General features: G+C 51.1%; 1 long non-coding RNA gene across 48 annotated transcripts in view; it reads left to right on the forward strand.

Moving 5' to 3' along the window:
• LOC132243365 (uncharacterized) overlaps window positions 1-21,670 on the forward strand; it is a 46,778-nt gene extending 25,108 nt beyond the window's left edge. For 27 of the 48 annotated variants that reach the window (XR_009454899.1, XR_009454898.1, XR_009454860.1 and 24 more), the window contains 8 exons: window positions 7,892-7,980; window positions 8,183-8,251; window positions 8,888-8,994; window positions 9,100-9,188; window positions 9,471-9,534; window positions 9,663-10,433; window positions 11,340-11,419; window positions 11,625-21,670. This is a non-coding gene — a long non-coding RNA (uncharacterized LOC132243365). Of the gene's footprint in view, window positions 1-2,588; window positions 2,751-7,891; window positions 8,090-8,182; window positions 8,252-8,887; window positions 9,015-9,099; window positions 9,351-9,470; window positions 9,535-9,662; window positions 10,434-11,339; window positions 11,420-11,624 lie in introns of all 48 variants that reach the window. The other 21 variants (XR_009454870.1, XR_009454867.1, XR_009454868.1 and 18 more) reach the window with 18 other exon arrangements.
• Window positions 21,671-21,913: the final 243 nt, after the last annotated feature.

The raw sequence follows: 21,913 nt of genomic DNA on the forward strand, positions 1-21,913 counted from the left end.
TCAGTTGGTGGGTAGTGGGGCTGAATGTGTGTGGTGGGGGTTTGGAGAGGAGCTTTCTTCCTCTGAGTTTGTGCCCTTGTGTCCCCTCTTAGAGCTGATGAGGTTTTTGTTGTTTTTTAGCTGCGTTGATCTCGGGGGAGGAGGATACAAGGGCGTGTTGTGGCGTGATGATGGAAGGTGGAGGAACAGGATGGTGAAAGGTGGGCTGGGTTAGAGATGCAGGGGTGGGATTTGCCCTGGTGATTTTCAGGTGGGGGAGGTAATACCTAGTGTGGGATAGTGTCTGGAGCTCCATGCTTCCTGGTCAGTGATGGTGAAGGAAGGGATTGTGGGCACCAAGCGTGCTCTAGAGCTGGGTGGTATAACCCTAGATTAGATTTTACCCTGGTTGTGAGTTGTTGTTTGTGTGAAGTCTCAAAATTGCCTTTGGCTATATAGCGTTTATCCCTGGCATCTGGGTACTGATCTTGCCCTTGGATGTGCGGGGGTAGAGGAGCGCATCTGTGCGTCTCTGCCTGCCTGTTGCCGCTGCCACTGGCCTCCCTTCCGCTCTGGGAACTGCACTTCGTTCTGTCTCTCTGGGTTTGTCACTGGTGTTCCTTTCTTGTTTGTTCATCCTCACAGCCGGAAGGGGGGGGGGGGGTTGTTGTTTGTTTGTTTTTAAATCACTCCAGCACTTTTTTTGTTCTTCCTTTGCTCTTCCCAGGCATGGAAAGAAGGCCATGTTAGCACCTAAATTGGTTCCCCCTTTGGGGAGGGGCTTGACTGTACCCTGCTTACTTTGTTTTGGGGGTGGTTTGGAGGGGAAGGTGTCTCCCTTCAGTACTATGAGATGTGAATACTGTCCCATGTAGTAATTGCTTGTTGTTTTGGGGTAACACCAATGTTTGGACCGTGAGCAAAAGAGAGCTTGAGGTAGAGGTGAAGCGATGTAGAGCCGCAACCATTTAGGCAGTGGAGGAAGCGGGCGACTGTGCACCTACGGTGACTTCTGTGTCAGCGGGAAGGAGGCCTCTGCCCTTTCGCTGGACTTGGGGTCAGAGCCTGTAGTGAGCAAGATGTTACATTGAGCAGCGTGGGATTGTGTTCCAGTAGGGCAGTCGCTTGTGCTTTGCACTTCTGTATGGTAGCAAAGTTTCCCGTGTGGCCTCAGGAGGTGCCTGTGTACCCCTGTGTGGAGAGGAAGGCAAGCAGGGATGAGACTGGGCTGGAGAAGGAGCAGCGTTATGCCAGGTTGGGCGAGTGCTGCATCTGGGGGTGAGCCTTTTGTCGTGGCTGGATGGGTGCACCCTGGCCAGGCATGCCTTGGTGAGCTTTGAGCTCAGGGCTGGGTGCGTGGGGTGGGAATTGTACCCGTTGGTCCATCTGTCTGTTCACTTGTGCCCCTAGGGGTGACTGCCTGTTCTGTCCCCTTGTAGGATCTTGTCTAGTGTGGAGGGAAGTGAATGCTGGTTCAGGGAGTGGAGCTGAGCAGTGGGGGAGGAATTAGATGCTGTGAGGTGTGTTGGGATTAGATGGGTTGATCCAGTAGTTGGTAAGGAGCTTGCTTGGAGTAGTCTGGGGTTCTTGAAGTCTGGCACTTTTTTCTGCTTTGCCCTTTATAGGTCTTTGTGGTGAGGTTTTTCCTTTGTGCCCACAGCAGGTGCGTGCCTCTGGGATGGGGAGAGTTAGGGTTAGGATGCACGATGGCTTGTGTTGCAGTGTGATGCCAGCTGTGGTGGGTGCTGGCTCTCAGGGCTGAGGCCTTCCCCCTGCTGTCTGCCTACCCTGTGCAGTGTGTTGAGGTGTTCCCTTGGCTGCATGTGTGGGGTGTGATTTCCCCCGGAGGTTCCTGTCTCCCGTGTTTTGTTCTCCCACTTGGGGTGAACACCTGTTCTCTATACTCTCTAGGTTTCTCGTGTATGTGGAGGGAATGGTGAGGGCAAAGGGTAAGGGCGCCTGAGGATCAGGATACTAAAAGATGTTTTGCGTTTGGGATGGGGGGGCTGTCTGGGTGTGGTGGGAAGGTACAGGCAGGGTGTTGTCGGGTTTGAGGTTCCCTTCACCTCTAGTAGTGGCATGCTCTGGCCAGGAGTCCCTCATCTGGCTGTACATGAGGCTTGAGTATCCCCGCCTGCTTCCGGCACTAGGTGTTGTGGGGCCCTGAGCTGGGTTTGGTCCAACATTTGGGTGCTGGTGTCTGACCCTCTCTAGATTTTGCGGGGGCAGAAGTTTGGTGTGCGTCTCTGCCTAGCTGGTTGTCTTGCCATAGGCTGTCCCAGCAGTGCCAGGCATGGCTTGTCCTGTGTCCGTGTGCCTTTCTGTTTGTCGTGTTGTCTTCCAAGTCAGTGCAGTCTTTCTCTGCTCTTCCCAGAACTGGCAGGAGACCTGTGTTTGGACGTCTCGAGTGCTTCCCTTGCTTGCTATGGGAAAGCCCTGAGAGGGCTCTGCCTGCACCCTCACAGCTATGGGATGAGGTGGTTTAAAAAAACAAAAAAATAACAAAAGTTGCCCATGGAGTCCTGGCAGGAGGGGCTGCTACCTCCAGTGCCGTGAGGCCTCTGAGTTGTTAACAGTGGCAAGCGTGTCTCTTTTGTCTGTCTGTGGAGGAGTCCTCTTGCCAAGGCTTCAGGACTGTGAAGCAGAGACTGGAAGAAGAGGTGAAGAGCCCCAGAGATGGCGGAGGAGAAAACGCACAGCTGTCTCCTGACTTTCCAATTTGTGTGGTGTCAGGCCCCTGGCCCTGCGGCATCACGCGGTTGGAACCTGCGGTGCGTCTGAGCTTCCTCGGAGCGGTGTGATGTCTTCGTTTCCCTGTCTGACCGTTTCTTTCACAGTTGTTTGCAGGATGTACTGTGTGTATGGTGGTTGCTGTGGTGCATTGCTTTTTGATGCCCTGTGACTATCTGGCTCTGGGCGGCCACAGGCAAGCCTTTAAGAGCTCAGCTAGTGAGTAGTGGGTCTGGATGTGTCTGCCGGGTGTTTGCAGAGGAGCTTTCCCTGTCTCTAGCTTTGTGCCGTTTCTTCTGCTCTCTGGGCTGGCTAGGTTTCTGTTCTTTTTCCAGCATAGTCTATCTTGATGGGGTGAAGGATACAGGGAGTACTGTGCCACAGTGTTGGAAGATGAAGGAACAGAATACTTAAAAGTGGGCTTGGTTAGGGAGGGGTGGTGGGGTGGTGGTGAGTGGTTTCTTCCCTGTGGTTTTTTGGGTGAGGGAGCAAACGCCTAGTGTCTGATAGTGTCTGGCGCTTCTTGTTTCCAGCAGGGTTCTGGCCTCCTGGGGTGTCCCAGAGCTGGGTGGTTTAAGCCTGGGTTGGGTTTAGCCTGTGTGTGTGTCCTGGCTCTCTTTGTACAGGCTGACAATAACCTTTGAGTATATAGGTGGTTTCAGTGTTTGCCCCTGGGATCTGGATGCAGATCTTGTCCCTGGGTGTGGTGGGGCAGAGGAGCGGGTGCCTGTCTCTCTGCCTCTGCCTGCCTGTTGCTGCTGCTGCTGCTGGCCTCCCTTCCGTTCTGGGAAGGGCACTTTGTTCTGTCTGTCTGGGTTTGTCACTGGTGTTTCTGTCTACTTGGATTTTGAACATCAGTGCAGCACTTGTTGTTCTTGCTTTCCTATTCCCAGAGCTGGAAGGAGGGCTGTGTTGGCAATTAAATTGGTCCCCTCCTTTGGGAGGGGTCTGAATGCACCCTATGTTGCTTGTTTGGGGTAGTTGCTTGTGCTTTGTCCTTTTGTTTGGTAGTGAACTTTCCCCATGTGCTGTCAGGAGGTTCCTGCATCCTGTGAGAGGAGACAAAGCGAAGCAGGGACAAGTGAGGGCTGCAGAAGGAGCGGCATAATGTCAGGCACGGTGAGGGCTGTCCCGAGGCTAAAGCCTTTTCTGCGGCTGAATGGGAGGCGTCGTAGCCGGGCACCCCTCGGAGACCTTTGAGCCGGGGAGCGGGTGTGCGGTGTGGGAGTTGTACTGTGGGTTCCTTCTCCTTGGTTGTGGTCCTGGAGTGACTACCTGTTCTCTTCCTTCTAGGGTCCTGGCCCGTGTGCAGGGAAATGTATGATGGTTCAGGGGGTGGAGTGGACTAGTGCCCATGGAGGATGAAGCAGTAGGAGTTGGCTGTTGCATGGTGTGTTGGCATTGAATGGGCACATCCTGCAGTTGGTAAATGATTGCTTGAAGCAGTGTGGGGTTGCCCAGGTCTGGCAGGTTTTTGTGCTTTGCCCTTTGTTGTTTTCTGTGCTCGTTGCGCTGAGGTTTTCCTTTGCGTCCTCGGCAGGCGCTTGCCTCCTGTGGGGAAGGGATGGCAAGCGAGGCTGCGCAAGGGGTGACGGAGCACTGCGATGCCACGTGTGGCGTGTGCCGGTTCTCTGGGCTGAGGCCTTCGCTCTGGTGTCTGCGTGCCCTCTGTGTGCCCTTTGCAGTGTGATGAGGTGCTCTGTTGGCTTGCTGTGTGTTGTGGGACTTGCTCAGTGGTTTGCTCATCCTGTGTTTAGTTCTGCTTGTTGGGCTGATCACTTGTTGTCTGTTCTCTGTACGGTCCTGGTATGTGTGGAGGAAAAGGAAGAGGGCTAAGGAGCGGAGCAGAACAGTGGTAATAGAGGAAGAGAAGCAGGATGCTGGGAGGTGGGGTGGGTTGGGGCGGGCGGTGTCTGGGTGTGGTGGGAAGGCCCTGGTCTGGCATGGTGTCCTGTGTTAGGTGATCCCAGTCAGAGATGCCGGAGCAGGGTGTTGCGGCATTTGAGCTTCCTCTCATCTCTTGCGGTGGCCTGCTGTGGTCAGGGGTCCCTCGTGCGGCTCTTCACGTGGCTTGAGAATGCGTGCCTGTCCCTGCCAGCAGGTTTTTTGGCTCCTTGTGCTGGGTTTGCTACAACACTTGGGTGCCGGTGTCCGGCCCTCTCCAGGATTTGGTGGGGCAGAAGTTGGGTGCGTCTTTGCCTACCTGGCTGTCTTGCCACAGGCTCTCCCACCGGTGCTGGGACTGGCTTGTCCTCTGTGCGTGTGCCTTTGTTTGTCTTGTTGTCTTGAAAGTTGTTGCAGCCTTTTTCTGTTGTTCCCAGATCTGGCAGGAGACCTGCGTTTGCACACCTAAATTGCTTCCCTTGCTATTGAAGGGAAAAGCCTGAGGGGTCTGGCTGTCCTGTGATAGCTGTGGGCTGGGGTGTGGGGAATAAGTCGTGTGCGGCGTCTCGGCAGGGAGCGGCCGTTGTCCCCAGTGCTGTGAAGCCTTGGAGTTGTTGATAGTGCTAATTGCCTTTCTCTTACGTGTGTGGAGGAGCCATCTTGTGAAGGTTGCAGGCCTATGAACCAGAGACTGGGAAGATGAGATGAAGAGCCCAGAGATGGTGGAAGAGGAAGTGGGCAGGCCTGTTGCGACTTCCCAATTTGGCACTGTGTGAGGCGTCTACCTCTACGGTGTCACCTGGCTGGAGTGTGTGGTGGGTCTGAGCTCCCTTGGAGCAGTGTGATGTATTTGTCTTCCTGGTTCGTCACTTCTTCCACGCTTATTCTTTCACGTTTCCAGTAGGTTTTGTGCGTGTACCTGTGCAGGTGGTGTGTCCCCAGTCCCTCTTCCGGCTGTGAGGATGCCTGGATAAGGAGCCGCATGGCTGTGGCTGTGGTGAGCAGTGCCTGTTGGAGATATGAGGGCTGTCCTGTGGTGGCTGTGCCCTGTGTAAGCTAGGTGGGTTTTTGATTGCCTGTGAATATCCAGCTCAGGCTGGCCAGAAACAAGCGTTTGAGAGCTCAGGTAGTGGGTTGTGGTGCTGGAGGTTTGGAGAGGAGCTTGCCTTGGCTCTGACTTGGTTCCCTTGTGTCCCCTGTTTTGGGGTGACGAGGGTTTTGTTCTTTTTCCAGTGGCTTTGATCTTGTGGGGGAGAAGGATGTGAGGGCATGTTGTGCTGTAGTGATGGAAGATGGAGGAACAGGGTGCTGAAAAGTGGGTTGGTTTAGAGTAGCAGGGTGGAGTGGCTGGCTTGCTCTGGTGATATTCGGGGGGGGGTTCCAGGCTCTGCCTGCGTGTTGCTGCTGCCACCGGCCTCCCTTCAGTTCTGGGAGTTGTACTCTGTGTTGTCTCTCTGGGTGTGTCACTGGTGTTTCTGTCTGTTCTGATGTTGAAAATCACAGCAGCACTTTTTGTTCTTTCTCTGCTCTTCCCAGAGCTGGAAGGATGGGAGTGTTTGCATGTAAATTGGTCGCCTCCTTTGGGAGGGGTTTGCTTGTACCTTCTGTGCCTTGTGTGGGGGTGGCGGCTGTGTGCTGCTTTTGGAGACTGGGGCGGGTGCATCTCTCTCCTTAGTACTATGAGATGTGAATACTGTTTCATGTAGTACTTGCTTGTTGTTTGGGGGGTGATGCAAATATCTGGACCCTGAGCGGGGAAGAGATCAGGTAGAGGTGAAGTGACCTAGTGGCACCACCAGGCAGAAGGAGGTGGAAGAAGTTGGTGGCTGTGTCCCTGTCGTCACTTCTGGTTCTCCTTGAGCAAGGCCTTTGCCTGTTGGGTGGAGCTGTGTGCGTGGACAGAGCCTGCAGCAGGTAAGATGTTACTCGTAGCGGCATGGGATTGTCTTCCGGTCAGGCAGTCGTTTGCGGTCTGCCCTTCTGTTTGGTAGTGAAGTTTCCCGTGTGCCCTCAGGCGGTGCCTGTGTCCCCTGTGTGGGGAGGATGGTGAGCAGGATGAGGGAGGGGTGGAGAAGGAACAGCATGATGCCAGGTGTGGCTGTTGGGGCTGAGCCCTTTCGTAGGGCTGGATGGGGCGCACCCTGGCCAGGCCTGCCTTGGAGAGCTTTGAGGTGAGGGCTGGGTGTGTGGAGTGGGAGTTCTCCCAATGGGTCCTGTCTTGTGTTTGGTTGTCTCTCCTGGGGTTATGGTCTGTTCTGTGCCTTGTAGGGTTGTGGCTTGTGTGGATGCAAGTGAATGCTGGTTCAGGGAGTGGAGCCAAGCTATGCCCATGGAGGCTGAAGCAGGCAGAGGTGTGTTGGCAGTTTGTGTGGGAGGCCTTTGCTTGTGAGTTGTGTGTGAGGCCCCTGTGTGGGATGGTGTCCGAAGCTTCGTGCTTGCCGGTCAGTTTGTCTAGTATGCGGGGCAGGCACCTTGGGTGTCTGATTTGTGATTTTGGTGCTGGTGGATGCAGCCGGGGTGTTGTGTCTTGCTGTGCTTGAGGAAAGCCTCTGTCTTTTGTGTAGGGAGTTTTTGGACTTGTAGTGGATTAACTTTTGACATGTGGGTGTCGATTTTTGCCCCTACATAGATTTTGCTAAGGTAGAGGATTGGGTCCGTCTCTGCCTGGACGTTGTTATTGCCACAGGCTCCACTTCAGTGCTGGGAACAATGTTTGCTGCTTGCGTGTCTGCACGTGCGTGTCTGTCCTGTTACGTTTGTTACTGAAATCACCGGGGTGTTTTGTTTAGTCCTTCCCAGAAGAGAAGGCGGGAGGGCTGCGTTGGCAGGTGCAAACAGAATCCCCTGCTAGGAAGGGGGAATCCCGGAGAAGGGTCTGTCTGCGCCCCGTCTGCGCTGCGGGGCAAAGCAGGCTGGTGTCGGAGCCCTGGGCGGGAGGGCCGCGGGTGCTAGTAGTGAGGTGTGTGCGTTGCGCCGATGGCAGTAACGGCTTCTCTGTTGCGGGCAGAGGGTTTGTTTGGTGTTTGTCCTGAGGTTTCTGAGGACGATGATGTGCACCAGACTGTGGGAAGAGGGTGAAGCGTCCCAGAGGTGTTGGAGGAGGTGCGGTCAGTCCCTGGTTGCCTGGTTTGAGGCCTCTGGCTTTGTGGTGTCTCTTGGCTGGATCCCTATGCATCTGTGGTCCCTGTGGTAGGTGGGCGAGTGCTTACTTGGAGCAGCGTGGGACTTCTCTCTAATCTGTCAGTTGCCTCCATGTTTTTGTTCTTGTGTTTTGGTGAAGATTTTCTGTATCTTGCAGGTTTCTGTTTTTCTCCAGCCCAGTCCTGGGTGTTGGGCATTGACTAGGTAGGGTAGACGGCTGGAGATCGATCTGGATGTTTCTGACTGGTGAGTACTGGGTGTCAGAGAAAAGGTCCTTCTTGTGGTGGTGTGTCCAGCATATGCTGTGGCTGCTGTGCTGTGGTCCCAGCAGAGGCAAGCCTTGGAGAGCTCAGAGGTGTGGACCAGGGGATGGGATTGCATTGTGTAGCTTTGTGCCTTTGCTTCCGTTGTTGGACTCCCTGGCTGTTGAATGTATTTCTGTTTGCAGGGTCCTGGTCCTTGGAGAGAAGTTTGAGCAGAGAAGGGTGGAAGATGGAGGCAGAGAGGATGGTGCAAGGTGTGTTTGTTCTGGAAGGGGGGTGGGGTGGGGTGACAAGTCCCTGGTGTACTGAGCTTCACGCTCCTGGGCCAGCGATGCTCCGGCAGGAGGTTGTGGCACCATGGGTGGCCCCTCTCTGTACCGGTGCAAGGCTGTGCTGGTGTACCTGGGAGTCCCGCAATTGCCTCGGTGTAAAGAATGGGAATCGTTCCCCTCCATTGTGGGCGATTTCTGGTCCTTTGAGCAGGGTTTGCTTCTGGCATGGGTGCAGATCTTGACTCTGTCTAGGCTCTAGCAGGGCAGAGGATTAGGTGTTTGCCTTGCTGATGCCATTACCACAGCTTCCTGCTTCAGTTCTGGGAATTGTCTGGGGGTGTCACTGATGGCTTGGAGTCAACATCACTGCACTATTTCTGTCTCTGTCTCTTTTGTCCTTTTCTTTGCTCTTCCCAGAAGTGAAGGGGGAGGCCTGTGTGCGCACATGTAAATGGCCTCCCTTAGTTGGGAGGGGAGAGCTGTGAGACAGGTCTTGCTGCATCCTGTCAGCTTTGTGGGAGCTAAGTAGGGTGGTTTTGGGTGGAAGGGGCCCCTGCCGCCAGTGCTGTGAGGCCTGTGAGTTGTGCTGTTTTGTGGTAATTGCTGCTTTATCTGCAGCAGGGGGTCTTTTTACCAAGACTTTTGGGGCAGGGAGGAGAAGTGGAGATTGGGCAGAAGAAGAGAAGACATCTTGAAGTCATGAACCATGGAGCTGCCTGTCATTGGTGCGTGGAGCATGTGATGGGTGAGAGCTTGCTTTGGGGGAAGCTGTTGCTGCCTGGTTTTGCCTTGGCACATTTTGGTGAGGTTTTACTTGTGCATGTTCACAGGTGCTTGTGCTGTAGCTCTGTCGTGAGGAGCAGGGCAGGGGCAGTGACATGCTGAGGGCTGGAGAAGGAGCACCACAAAGATGGCTGTGGTGAGCAGTAGATGCTGATGATGAGGATGTGTTCTCTGTGGTGGCCGTGTCCTGCAAACGGTCTGGTTGCTGTGAAGTAGATGTTTCCTCGGGTCGGATGTTGAACACCCTGCCCAGGCAGGCCGGAGAGAAGCCTTTGTGAGGTCTGAGTCTGTGGGTGAGGTGGGTTGGCTGCATCTGCCTGGGGCTTGGGGAGGACCTTCCGCCTACGTTTTGCTTTGCACCTATTTGTCGTCCGTGTTTTGGGCTGACAAGGCACGTGTGGTTTTTCCCCTGTCCCAGAGGCCTTGGTCAGGCGTGAAGTATGTGAGCCAGGAGAGTCGTACAGCACACACGCAGGATGGAGGTAGAAAAGGGATGGGGGAGTGGTTTGTGGGGAGGGGGTTGGGTGGTGGCTGTATGTTGTTTGGGGGCGGTGTGGGTGGGGTAGGACGGCCCTGGTTTGCGATAGCCTCCTGAGCTTTTTGCTTCCAGGGCAACAATTCGAGTGGGGGGCTTCTTTGGCCAGGGCTGCTGTGAAATCTGGCGTAGGGCTGGGCCAGCCGGTCCGAGTCTGTCGGACTCCACGTATAGGAGAAACGACGGATGTCTAAGGAGCTTGTGGGGCGTTTGATCCGGGCTCATCCCTGGCACTTGGGGTGCAGGCCTGGCCCCTCTCTGGGGTGTGTTGAGGGTGAGCTCTGGGTTTGCGTTCATGCCCCTGACTTGCTGTTGCTACAGGCCTCCCTTCAGTCTTGGGAACAGCGCTATGTCCTGTGTGCCTGGGGGTGTCACTGGTGTCTCTCTCTTTCTACCTCTTTGCAAAATGTCTGCAGCACTTGTTCTTTTTCTGCTCTTGTCAGGACTGGAGGGAAGGCTGTGGTGGGTTTTTTCCTGCCACCTAAAATGGTTTCCACCTCGGGGAGGGGTCTGACTTCACCCTGTGTGCCCTGTTTAGCCTGAGTGGGGGTATCGCCTTTGAATTCTCGGGGGTTGCTTTTGCCCTCAGGGCTGTGAGTCCCGTGTGCTGCGTGACTTTTCCTAATTTATTTTTGTTTTGGTGACATGTACGGGAGTCATCTGGCTGAGGCTCGAGGCTCCTAAGTGGGCATCGGGAAGAAGAGGTGGAGATATAGCGCCTGTGACCTGAGGAAGCTGGTGAAAGAAACGGATGTCGGCGCATTCGCTTTGCGGTTGCCCGGTGTGAGACTTCTGCCCGTGTGGTGGCCCTGGGCTGGAAGCCTTGCTGCGTGAAGCCTGCGATAGGTGAGATCTGAATCGGAGCGGTGTGAGACATTTGGTCCGTGGAAGTTGGGAGGTGGATTTGAGCGGGCTTGGGGGGAGCATCTCTTGGCCTCCCTCGGTGGTGCTGGTGACGGTCCTGTAGAGGGAAGGGTTGTGGGCTCCTGCCGTTGGTCACAGGGTGTATTTAGGGTTGTCAGACTGTGCTTGCCTGTGGCACTTGGGTGTTGGTCTTGCACTTCTAGGTTGTTTTGGGCCAGACGATTGGGTTTGTGTTGGCGTGCCTGTTGCTGTTGCGAGAGGGCCTTCGCAGTGCTGGGAATGGTTTGTCTGGTTTCTGCCTGTCTCATCTTTGTTCACTGTGCCTGAATTCACTGTTGCCTGTCTTTGCTCTTTGCCGGACTGAAAGGAGGGGACTTTTCTGTAGTGCTGAAGTTCTGCCCTCTTAATTGGGGGGGAAGTTCAGAGGGGTCTTAATGCTTCGTGTCTCCTTGGTGGGCATGTGGGGTGCTGTGTGCGCCCTACGTAGGGGGTGGGGGGGTGCTGTAGTCTCAGTGCTCTGCAAGTGTTAATAGCTGTATTATTGTTTTGGGGATGGGAGGGTGCAGCTGTGTGTTGCTTTGCTGGCTCCTGTGGTGTGGGATGAGGTGTTGGGTTCACGGTGAAGAGCCCCAGACCTGGTGCCATGGCCATGTTGGAGGAATCGGGAGGTTACTTGGAGTCGCCTTGCATGGAGTCCTGTGGCTGTGCCAGTCAGAGCTGGGAGACTTGTGGTGTGAGCCGTGTGGGGCATTGTTCCTGTTTTGCGGGGAGCTTTTTCCATGGGCATTTTTGTTGGTGTGGGGGGGCGGGGTTTTCTTCTGTTTTGATGTGTCTAGCTTTGCATTTGTATTTAAGGGGTTTTCTTTTTTTTCCCCTCTGTGTCTGTAGATGTTGGATTGCTGCTCCCTGTGTGGTGAGAAGGATTGGCTGCAATGACTGGAGGCCTGGAAAAGGAGCCGTGTGGCCAGGTACGGCGTGCATTTGACTCTTGGGGCTGGAGCCTCTCGGTAGCGGCTGCGTGGCGGAGCCTGCAGTTGCCTTGTCGAGGCGGCTTCCTGGCTGCAAGTGGAACAAATTGCCAGAAACCAGTGGCTGGTGGTGTTGGGATGCGCGCTGTGTGTAGTGCTTGCCTTGCTTCCCTTGTGCTGAAAGTGTGTTCTGTGTTCTTGCCAGGGTCCTGGCCTGCATGGAGGGAAGTAGGTGAGAGGACTGCATCGTGGAAGAGCCGTGGGACAGTGTTGGATGACAGACACGGACCGGCCGGATGTTGCCCGCTACGTTGGAATGTCCCTTCTGTATTGGGATTCTGCGTGGGGGTGTGGGGTGGGTTTGGGAGTGTCCTCAGCTTTATGATCCTGGAGCCAGGGGTTTGCAAGTAGTATGTTTGGGTCAGTTTGTCTGTGCTGTGGGTGGACCTAGGGTGACCAGAGGTGAAATCCATTCCTGTGACCCTGTAGTTGGACCAGCACCCAGACACTTGCAGGAACCGCTGGGCAAGCAGGCCCAGAGCTTTCAACTGTTGAGCACGGCAATGCTGGAGCCAGCTAGCATGGAAGCAGAAGGGCCGGCCGGGCGCGGGGCCCGGGCTGCCTCTGTGGCTTCTGTGCTAGTGAGGTTGAGAATTGCAGTGCTGGGGGGTTGGAGGTTTTGGACCTGCTTGTGCAGGGTTCTTGTTGGTGTTGGGGTGCTGGGTCAGAGCAATGGGTTTTATTCTGCCTGACTGCCATGTTTACCGTGTCGTACAGGGCTGGGAGCCTGTCGTAGCAGTGTGTGTTTGGCTGGGGCGGGGTGGTTGTCTGGTTTGGTCCCTGAGCAGTGTGGTGAGCATGTTTGTTATTACCCTGAAATAAAATAGTTTTCTGATAGCCTACTGTTAGGCTAACAATAATTTAGATTATTAAGAAGTATTAGCTTTGCAGTTGAATACAAGGCATGACCTGTGGCCTAGCAATGCTGCTGACCACAAGGCAGAATGATAGCTAAGCCTTTGCTTATGTTAAGTAATCATTTTAACTGTGTTGACTATTTTCTGAGTAAAATGCAGCAAGTGAATCTGTCTGTGTGCTGTAAACCAGATACAGCAAGGAACAAGGTAAGAGGAAGAAGGCATTGTTCTAAGTACAGTGATCGTGTCCTTAAGAAGTATCTAGTACTGTGCAAGTTTTTGCTAAGATATCATAATGTTACTGTTACTTAGGTTAGAAAATATTGTTGGAAAATCAATGTGACCTTTGTATGACCTTTGGTCAATGCTGGCTGATGCAACCTTGCAGTAAGATTGCCATGATCTGTCAATATAGGCGGGCAGACAAGGTGATTGGGCCCAACCGTGCGGGGTGAGCAAAGCCAAGCCATCTTGGTGATTTCCTCTGAGTTTTGCGCATGCGTTATGAAGGAGCTTATGTAACCAGAGTTTATAAATCTATGTGTTGAGTTGCAGTCGGGGGTCTCTCTGCCCTTACGAGGACAGGGGACCTTTGGTCGAATAAACTGAAAAGACCACACCCTCGTCTCCTGCTTATTGGAGTCTCAGCTGGGAAACGAGCCCTGTTCAGGTTAAGAGAGTCTGCAGGTGTTCCCTTACCAGATTGGGAGCCTGGTCAGACAATTTCTCTCACAATTTGGCGAGCCAGCCAGGAGCACCCTTCTCGTCGCGTCGCCGCTGCCGCCTAAACCCAACCTCCGGCCGGCCGTAACAGAGGTGAGTTCACCACGGGAGTCTTGGGTTAAGGCTGCAGACACGGCGGGACGATAAGGTGACTCCTTCAATTTTACTGGCACGGTGTGGTCTTTTATATGTTGTGTATGTCTTGTCTAACGTGTTATAGGCCAGTCTGTTCTCCGGATCCTCAAACCTGGGCACACAGGCAATTTTAGTCAATTGCCCGTTCGACTCTTTTGAGCCGATAAATCTGTGTGGCGCATTTTATGTCTCCATTCGCGCACCGAGGAACCGTCTCTGTTTCTGACCTTTTAACTGGATAAGTCCTCCAACCTGTTTGAGGCATCCTAGAAGCCTGCCTTTCCAGGTTGGTTAGGTCTAGGGCAGCCAAGAAAGCAGGGTTTTTGGGGAGCTTAATAGTATATCAGGTCATCTGGGAAAGGGATGTCCGCCAAGAATGACGATGGGACAGAAACAGTCAATTCTGGCTAGTAGTCCTCTTGGAGAATTGTTAAGCAACTGGAATAAGTTATCTGGACATGGCCAATTGAGTAAGAAGCGCGCTATAGCCTTATGTACTAGTGTCTGGCCCGGCTACACTTATAAAAACCCTGAACTTCAGTGGCCAGTGTTGGGATCCCTCAGTGTAGATAAATGAAGGTACCTCAGGGGGTTCCTAGAGGAACCCCATCCCCGACTAATGGATTATTGGTATCTCTGGTGTGATTTGATGGATTTAATTCTGCAGAGGAAAAAAAAAACTGATTACTTCTGGCCGCTCAACAACGTCTGTGGTGTCTTCTCCCCCTTATTCTCCCGCTATGCCACCATTGGTGACTAGGGGACCAGCCATAATAAACCCGGCCGCTTAGGCCGTGGCCCTTCCGGCACCTTTTACCCCTCCATCAGGCTCCTCTCCTCCCGTAACAGGAGTGTCAGGGTCTGTACCTGCCTCCTCGGAGCCTACTTTCAGTCCCATAGCAGGACATACTAGGTAGCGTTTGAATCAGGTCATACACCTGCTCTTGTACACATGTAATGACAGCTGCACACCCCCATCACACATGCAGTCACGCCTGCTCAGAGTCCCTTACAGACATGCGCCTGCACAGAACCCCAAAACACACTGCGACATACACATGTGCCCCAACAGGTGTCCGTGACACACTTGCACACAAATGTGCATCCTCGCACACATGCACGTGCAGTCTCACACACGTACCCAGAGCCCAGGTGCTTGTGACACGTGCATGCTCACACACACATGGAACTCAGGTGTCTGACACATGCATATGTGCTCTCGCGGACACAGTCTAGCACACATGTACAGAACCCAAGTGTCTGTGGCACACAGGCAAGTATCCTGACATATTCACATTTACACACACACAACCCCACATGGGTAGATATGAATCAACCTGCCCCCAATGATGTGTGCAATTATTGTAAACAATTGGGGCATTGGAGACGAGAACGCCCAAACTGCCCTAAGGGACTTCCCCCTTATGGAGGAAGAAAGGGGGGAACCCAGGGAAACAACCGGGCTGCCAGCACCGATCCTACAGATCCCTGGGTCCAGAGTTTGCAACAAGATATAGATGACTCCCAGTGAAATAAGGGGGCGGCTCGTCCACACGATGTATTTAGGGGAACCTTCCTCTTTTGAGTATACCTGCGCCCCTTCATCCCCTTATGTACCACTTCAAATAGCAGGAAAATTTATAAATGTCTTATAGATAGAGGAGCAGATCTGTCCTCACTGGGAGAATCTCCAGAAAGGGCGGGAATTGCAGTCTCAGGATCTGAAAAGATTACGAGAGTAATTGGAAAATCTATGCAAGTGCCCCGTGGCACTGAAACACAAGTGCAGATAGGACCCTTGACCACCATTCATGCTTTCCTATTAGCTGAAGGAACTGTAGTGCACCTCCTTGGAAGAAATCTACTCTATAAACTACAGACCAGAAACCCTTCACCCTACTTACTCATGAGAATCAAGGCGTTGCTTCAGGTGTCTTAACTCAGCCATGGGGATTTTCTAATCGTCCCATAGCATACTATTCTGCTCAGTTAAATCCTGTAGCAAGGGCAGCAATTCTCTGTCTTAGAGCAGTCGCTGCTGCCGCTGTGCTAGTTCAAAAGGCTCAAGATTTAGTGTTAGGACACTCTCTTGTGCTTGAAATATCTCATTCAGTGGAAGCTCTCCTACTACAGCACAACCTCTGCCAGCAGGGACCAACGCCCAGGCCGCTGAGCTAGCGGCACTCTGACGAGCATGCAAATTGGCCACAGCCTCCAGGGTCACTATCTATACTGACTCTAAATATGCTTTTAGTATCTGTCATGCGCTAGGACGGTCCTGGTGACAAAGAGGTTTTATCACGTCCTCTGATGCTGTAATCAGCAATGCCACGGAAGTCCAAGAACTGCTAGAGGCTGTCGTGTTACCAGGTGATATAGCGGTAATGCACGGTCCCAGACATTCCAGAGAAGATACTGACATCGCTAAAGGAAAGCATCTCGCAGATGCTGTAGCTAGAGCCGCTGCACTACAAACTAAAGGAAGTCTCCTTGCATCTCAAGTTGTTCTTCCACCCTTGTCTGTTATTTATGACAAAGTCCCAGCGGATGAAGTATCTATATGGGTCCAAAAGTGGGAAGCTGCGCAAGGAAAGGATGCAGTGTGACGTGTGCCAGACGGTAGACCAATTGCTCCTCGCACCTTGCTCCGAAGTCTGGCTCAGGATGTCCACAGATGCTGTCAGTCGGGAAAAGGAGAAATAGCAGAACAGGTCCTCTCCACCTGGTTTGCTCCAGGTATACATCTAGAAGCTGCCCGAATAACTCTGCAATGTTCAGAGTGCAGAGCCTTCAACAAATACAGAGGAGACACAAAATTACAAGGGGCCCGACCGTGGGCCTATTTACCCTTTGAAAAACGACATGGATTTGCTCAAAGCTGTAAATTTCAAGCACTGCCTAGTAGTGGTAGATCAAGTAACAGGATGGCCAGAAGCTTTCCCCACTCGAGAAGCGGATTCAGTAGCAGTAGCCAAACCCGTATTAAAAGAAATCATCCCACATTTCGGCATTCCAGGAGGAATAAACTCTGACCGGGGAACTCACTTTACAGAAACTGTTTTAAAAGAAGTTTACAGAGTTTTTGGAATAATAACATACTTCCACGCACCCTATCGCCCTCCGTCCTCGGGTCAGGTAGAGAGTATGAATCGGAGTATAAAATCCCTTTTAGGAAAGATCTGCTCCTAAACCAAATTGAAATGGTCAGATGCCTTACCAAGGGTGCTGTTTGCTATAAGAACAAAACCCAAATGGCCTCTCAACCTTGTCCCCCTACGAGTTGTTGTTTGGTCACGCTCCTGTTATATAAGAGATGGGAAAATCTGCATGTTAGCTTACTCGGCGGAGATGAAGCTTTAATTAGTTATGTTTTATCCTTACAGGAGTCTCTCTAGTGTTTACGCAGGTCAGCTGCTTTGGTTCAGCCGGTACCCCTGGACTGTAACCTTCACTCCTATCAATCGGGACGCTGAGTTTGGGTAAAACAACATCGGCGAAAAACCGCCTCAGCCCAAGTCTGGGCAGGTCCGTACCAAGTTCTTCTTACTATACACGCTGCTGTGAAAATCGCCGAGAAAGAGGGCCGGATTCATCGCAGTCGCCTCAAACCTGGTATCGGCAAGTAATGACCGGTCAGCTGCTGTTCCGCCTTTATGGCTAGAAAGAATTGGAGAATCGTGGACCGTTCAGACTCCTTAATAGAAATGATACGTGTATTAAGCTTGCTTTGTATTATCTTTCTTGTTATACTTTGTGTTTGTATTTCACTGTGGATGCAGGGAAGGTTATAAGTTAATAATGGCATTTCACCGGGCTATCCTAACAGGATTATTGCTCTTGATGCATAAAACACCATGGCTATTTATGGGAAAGCGATACAGAACAGGAAGACCAGTGGAAAGATAATACTTACCTGATTTCCACTATAGCTATAGCACAAGTCCTAAAATTTGTCTAATGGTTGGATATGTGGTACACAGTCTCCTTCTACTAACTTTCCACCCTATTCTTTAATCTCTTGGGAAGGGATTTTTTCTAATCCAGAGTGGGTTGATACGGATAGAGCTGGAATAAGTACCTGGGAGGACAATCCTTATTTTAAAGAGAGAGTACTTTCAGACATCATGTTATCTGCCCAGGTGTGTTGGGAAAATCCTCATGGAATAGGAAAAGAGATTTTTAGGATGGCAACCAGGTTGTAAACTAACCATTAATGCCACACACTTAATTTGGCCTAACAATACTGCAGTGGGGACTAAAGAAGCTGAAAAGAAAGGTTACATCCCCTGGAATGTGTCTGCTCCCTGCAGTTCCTTGCAGCGTCCTTATGTATGGCAATGTATGGAAGGTTCTATCCGATGCTCCGCCCCTAATAAAACTTGGGCTTGGAGTCACGGCTGTTTCACGTCTTGCACATACAGCTCCTTTGCAAAGCCAAGTTGTTTGTATGTTAACTATACCATTTACAGAGACGGTTCAGTACCTTGCCCCAGAGATCCTCATACTACCGCATCAATCAACTAGCACATGCGTTAGAACTTATTGCCAATAGCACAGCAGAGGGCATTGAATTAGTGCAAGACCAGGCTTCTTGCAACCATGCTATGACTTTAGAAAATCGCTTCGCTTTAGACTATTTGTTAGCTAGAGAAGGAGGGGTATGTGCTTTAATCACAGGAGGACCCTGCTGCACCTATATTCCTGACCACTCTGACAACATAACTGCTGCAGTAAAAACAATTCGAGACACAGCACGACTTCTTTGCGAAGTTGGTCAGTAATAGAACGGATTGCCTCAACTTTAGGAATGTGGGGAAGGTATATCTTAGAATACATTTTATGGGGATTAGGAATCTTCTTGGTTATTATTGTAATAATTGCTGTAATTACAGCCTGTGTAGTTTGAGTTAAGCAAAAAGTAATTAATCTCAATATTATGCAAACCTGGGAAATGGCCAGCAGGCCATAGGCCTGTGGCTGTAAGGGGGGATTGTTAGAAACTATTGTTGGAAAATCAGTGTGACCTTTGTATCACCTTTGGGCAATGCTAGCTGATGCAACCTTGCAGTAAGATTGCCATGATCTGTCAATATAGGCGGGCAAACAAGGTGATTGGGCCTAACCATGCGGGGTGAGCAAAGCCAAGCCATCTTCTTGATTTCCTCTGAGTTTTGCACATGTGTTATGAAGGAGCTTATGTAACGAGAGTTTATAAAGCTACATGTTGAGTTGCAGTTGGGGTCTCTGTTCCCTTATGCGGACAGGGGACCTTCGGCCCAATAAACTGAAAAGACCACACCCTTGTCTGCTGCTTATTGGAGTCTCAGCTGGGAAACGAGCCCTGTTTGGGTTAAGAGAGTCTGCAGGTGTTCCCTTACCAGCTTGGGAGTCTGGTCAGACAATTTGTCTCACAATTAATTTGTAGCTTTTAGAAAGTGCTAGTTCAGCTTAATAGAAATATGCTGTTATGAAGATTCGTAAAGCACCGCCCAAGTATTGCTTTTGGTTAACCCTTGTAGTGCGCAAGTTTGTTATTACCCTGAAATAGAATAGTTTTCTGATAGCATACTGTTAGGTTAACAATAATTTGGATTATTAAGAAGTATTAGCTTTACAGCTGAATACAAGGCATGACCTGTGGCCTAGCAATGCAGCTGACCACAAGGCAGAATGATAGCTAGGCCTTTGCTTATGTCAAGTAATCATTTTAACTACACCAAGCATTTTCTGAGTTAAAAAGTGAATCTGTGTCTGTGTGCTAAAAAAAATCAGCTACAGCAAAAAGTAAGATAAAACAGAGAAACCATTGTTTGAGCTTACTGGTTGTGTCCTTGAAAAATATCTTCTACTGTATAAGGTTTTGCTAACATAATGTTACTGTTACTTAACTTTTAGCTTTAAAAAGTGCTAGTTCAGCTTAATAAAAATATGCTGTCACAAAGATTTATAGATCACCGTCCCAAGTATTGCTTTTTGTTAACCATATAGTTTTGCTTTGTTGTAAAAAAATATAAAAGATCGCCTCACCCTTGAGGGGGGGCCTTTTTGCCTTTTGCTGGCTTTATGGTCTTTGCTCGAGCAAATAAACAGCTGTCTTTCTTTACCCGCGTTGTCTGTCAATCAAATTACAGCTAGACAACCGACCTTAGGGAGATTTCTCCCACCACACCCTGTAGTCTTGCCTTATTGTAAAAAGTCTAAAAGAACACCCCACCCTTGAGTGGGGGGCATTTTGGCTTTTTGCTGGCTTATGGTCATTGCTCGAGCAAATAAACGGCAGTAAATCTTTACCTGCGTTGCTTGGTTTCTATTGCAGCTAGACAACAAACTCCTCCTGGGAGTTTTCTCCCACCACAGCAGGAAGGAGGATGTTGAAGGTTTCTGAGCCATAAGCTCGAGCCCTCTCTTTGGAAGGGGTGTTAGAAAATATTGTTAGAAAATTAATGTGACCTCTGTATGACCTTGGATCAATGCTGGCTGATGCAACCTTGCACTAAGATTGCTGCTGATATGTCAATCTTGGCGGACAAGCAAGGTGATTGGGCCCAACCATGCGGGGTGAGCAAAGTCATGCCATTTTAGCAATTTTCTGCTGGGTTTTGCACATGTGTTATGGGAAAGGCTTATGTAACGAAAGTTCATAAGTATGTGTTGAGTTGGAGTCGGGGTCTCTCTGCCCTTACGAGGACAGGGGACCTTCAGCCAAATAAACTGAAAAGACCACACCCTCGTCTCCTGCTTATTGGAGTCTCAGCTGGGATAGGAGCCCCCTTAGGGTTAAGAAAGTCTGCAGGTGTTCCCTTACGAGATTGGGAGCCTGGCCAGACAATTTCTCTGATGGGGAAAGCAGAGCCGTCTGTTACTCAGCTTTGTTTTGTTGTTGCCCATAGTGGAGGTATTGCAAAAATGTATCATCTCACTACACCAAAGGCTTCTCAGCTGAAAACTGTAAACTGGAAATTGTTTCTTCTTCTCTCTCCCCCATCACTGCGGGGCCAGGAGGCGGGGGGGTCGTGTTAGGGGGAGAGAACAGTCTGAACAACGCTTGCTTCATGATAAGGCTGAGTCCTGTGGGAACACAGATTAGTTACTGCCTGCTTTGCACATAAACTTTGCAGAAAACTGTAGCAAATGACAGATTGCCACAATGGAATCTTGTTTAGGAGAGGTATAAAAATGTATTTTCGGGCATGGCTAGGGGTTAACATGACTTTGAGGTTTGAGCTCCGTTGTCGATCTGTTTGCAAACAAACATAGTTGAAATGGATCCAGCCTAAGTGTGTATAACTCTCTCTTGAGGTATATGGAAAAAGCCTCCAGAAACACGAAACTAGCCGTTTGTGCAACAGAGGCACCCCCCTCCCCCTGTCAGCTCAACCACCTTCTTGTCCCTCCAAGGCCCCTGCCTTGTAGTGCCTCTTGGGCCTGCGTGGTGTTGCTGGTCGTTGTGTTTGGGTGTGAGGGGGGTGCAGCCAAGGTGATGGTTCCTGTGGAGAAGGGGAGTAGAAGCAGAAGTAGTTACGAAGAGCCTGGGTGCTGGGCTGATGTCGTGGGAGAAAACTCCCTGGTGTTCGTTGTCTAGCTGGCTTAGAGACCAGACAACACGGGTGAAGGGGTAACTGCAGTTTATCTACTCGAGTAAAGACCATAAAACAGTAAAGAGGTAAAATGGCCTCGACTTAAGGGTGAGGCTGTCTTGTATACATTTTCTAAGAAAGAAACTACAAGGTTATTGAATATGCAATACTTATGGTAATCATCTCCTTACATGGTGCATTACAAATCTCAGTACTTTTGCAGAGGAAAAAAGTTAGTGTTATCTTACACACTGCAATCTGTTATCCTGTACTCCGCTGTACCATCTTCTTGCCTCTGGGCCCCCCCCCCCCCGCCTTATCTTATCTGACTCCTAGCTGCAGCTGGTACCCAGTACACAGACTTAACCATTTTGTTAGAAAAAAGCAGAAATTAAGGCACCTGACATAAGAAAATGACTGGCTTAGAAATCATTCTGTCTTGTGGTCAGCAAGATTGCTAGGCCACAGGTCATGCCTAGTGTTTAGCTACAAAGGTAATACTATTTAATAATCTAAATTACCCTGAAATAAAATAGTTTTCTGTAGTATACTGTTAACAATAAAGAGAAACCCATCACTTTGAGTGTGAGGTGGAAGAGGTGCCAGGAGGATGTGTGTGCTCGGTGGGGTGACAGGGGTGCGAAGCTGCCTGCCTGGGGGTGGTGGGATCGTGCTGTGCTCCGTTGCTTGTTTGCTTTGTTTGGTGATGTTTGTGTGTGTCTTTGTGTTGTTTGTGTTCTGCCTGTTTGTTGTGAGGTTGGCAATGTTTTCTTGCTGGTGGTTTGTTTTGTACATGGCTGTTTGCTCACCTCCTATATGTTGAGCTTTTTGTATGTAACATGTAGAGGAACTTCTGGGTCAGCCTGGAAAAATAAAATAAAGGAGAAATGGTTCTGGTACCTGCTGCATTGAGTTTATTTACTTTTTGTATTTATTACTTTTCTCGTGGGGGGCAGGGGCAGGGCTGGGTGCTCGTGTCCCGTGCGCTGCGAGGCGGGTGGGACGGGTCCGGGCAGGGGAGCTCCCCGCGTCTGGGCCCTGGGTCCGCGAGGCAGGGAGGGATCGTGGGCCGAAGCGGGCCCTGTGGCCGAGGGCGGAGGCTCTATTGTCCCGGGCCCGGGGTAGCGCGGAGCCGGGCTGTC

The sequence above is a fragment of the Alligator mississippiensis genome, chromosome 9, assembly GCF_030867095.1.
Source record: "Alligator mississippiensis isolate rAllMis1 chromosome 9, rAllMis1, whole genome shotgun sequence".
Lineage (NCBI taxonomy): Eukaryota > Metazoa > Chordata > Crocodylia > Alligatoridae > Alligator > Alligator mississippiensis.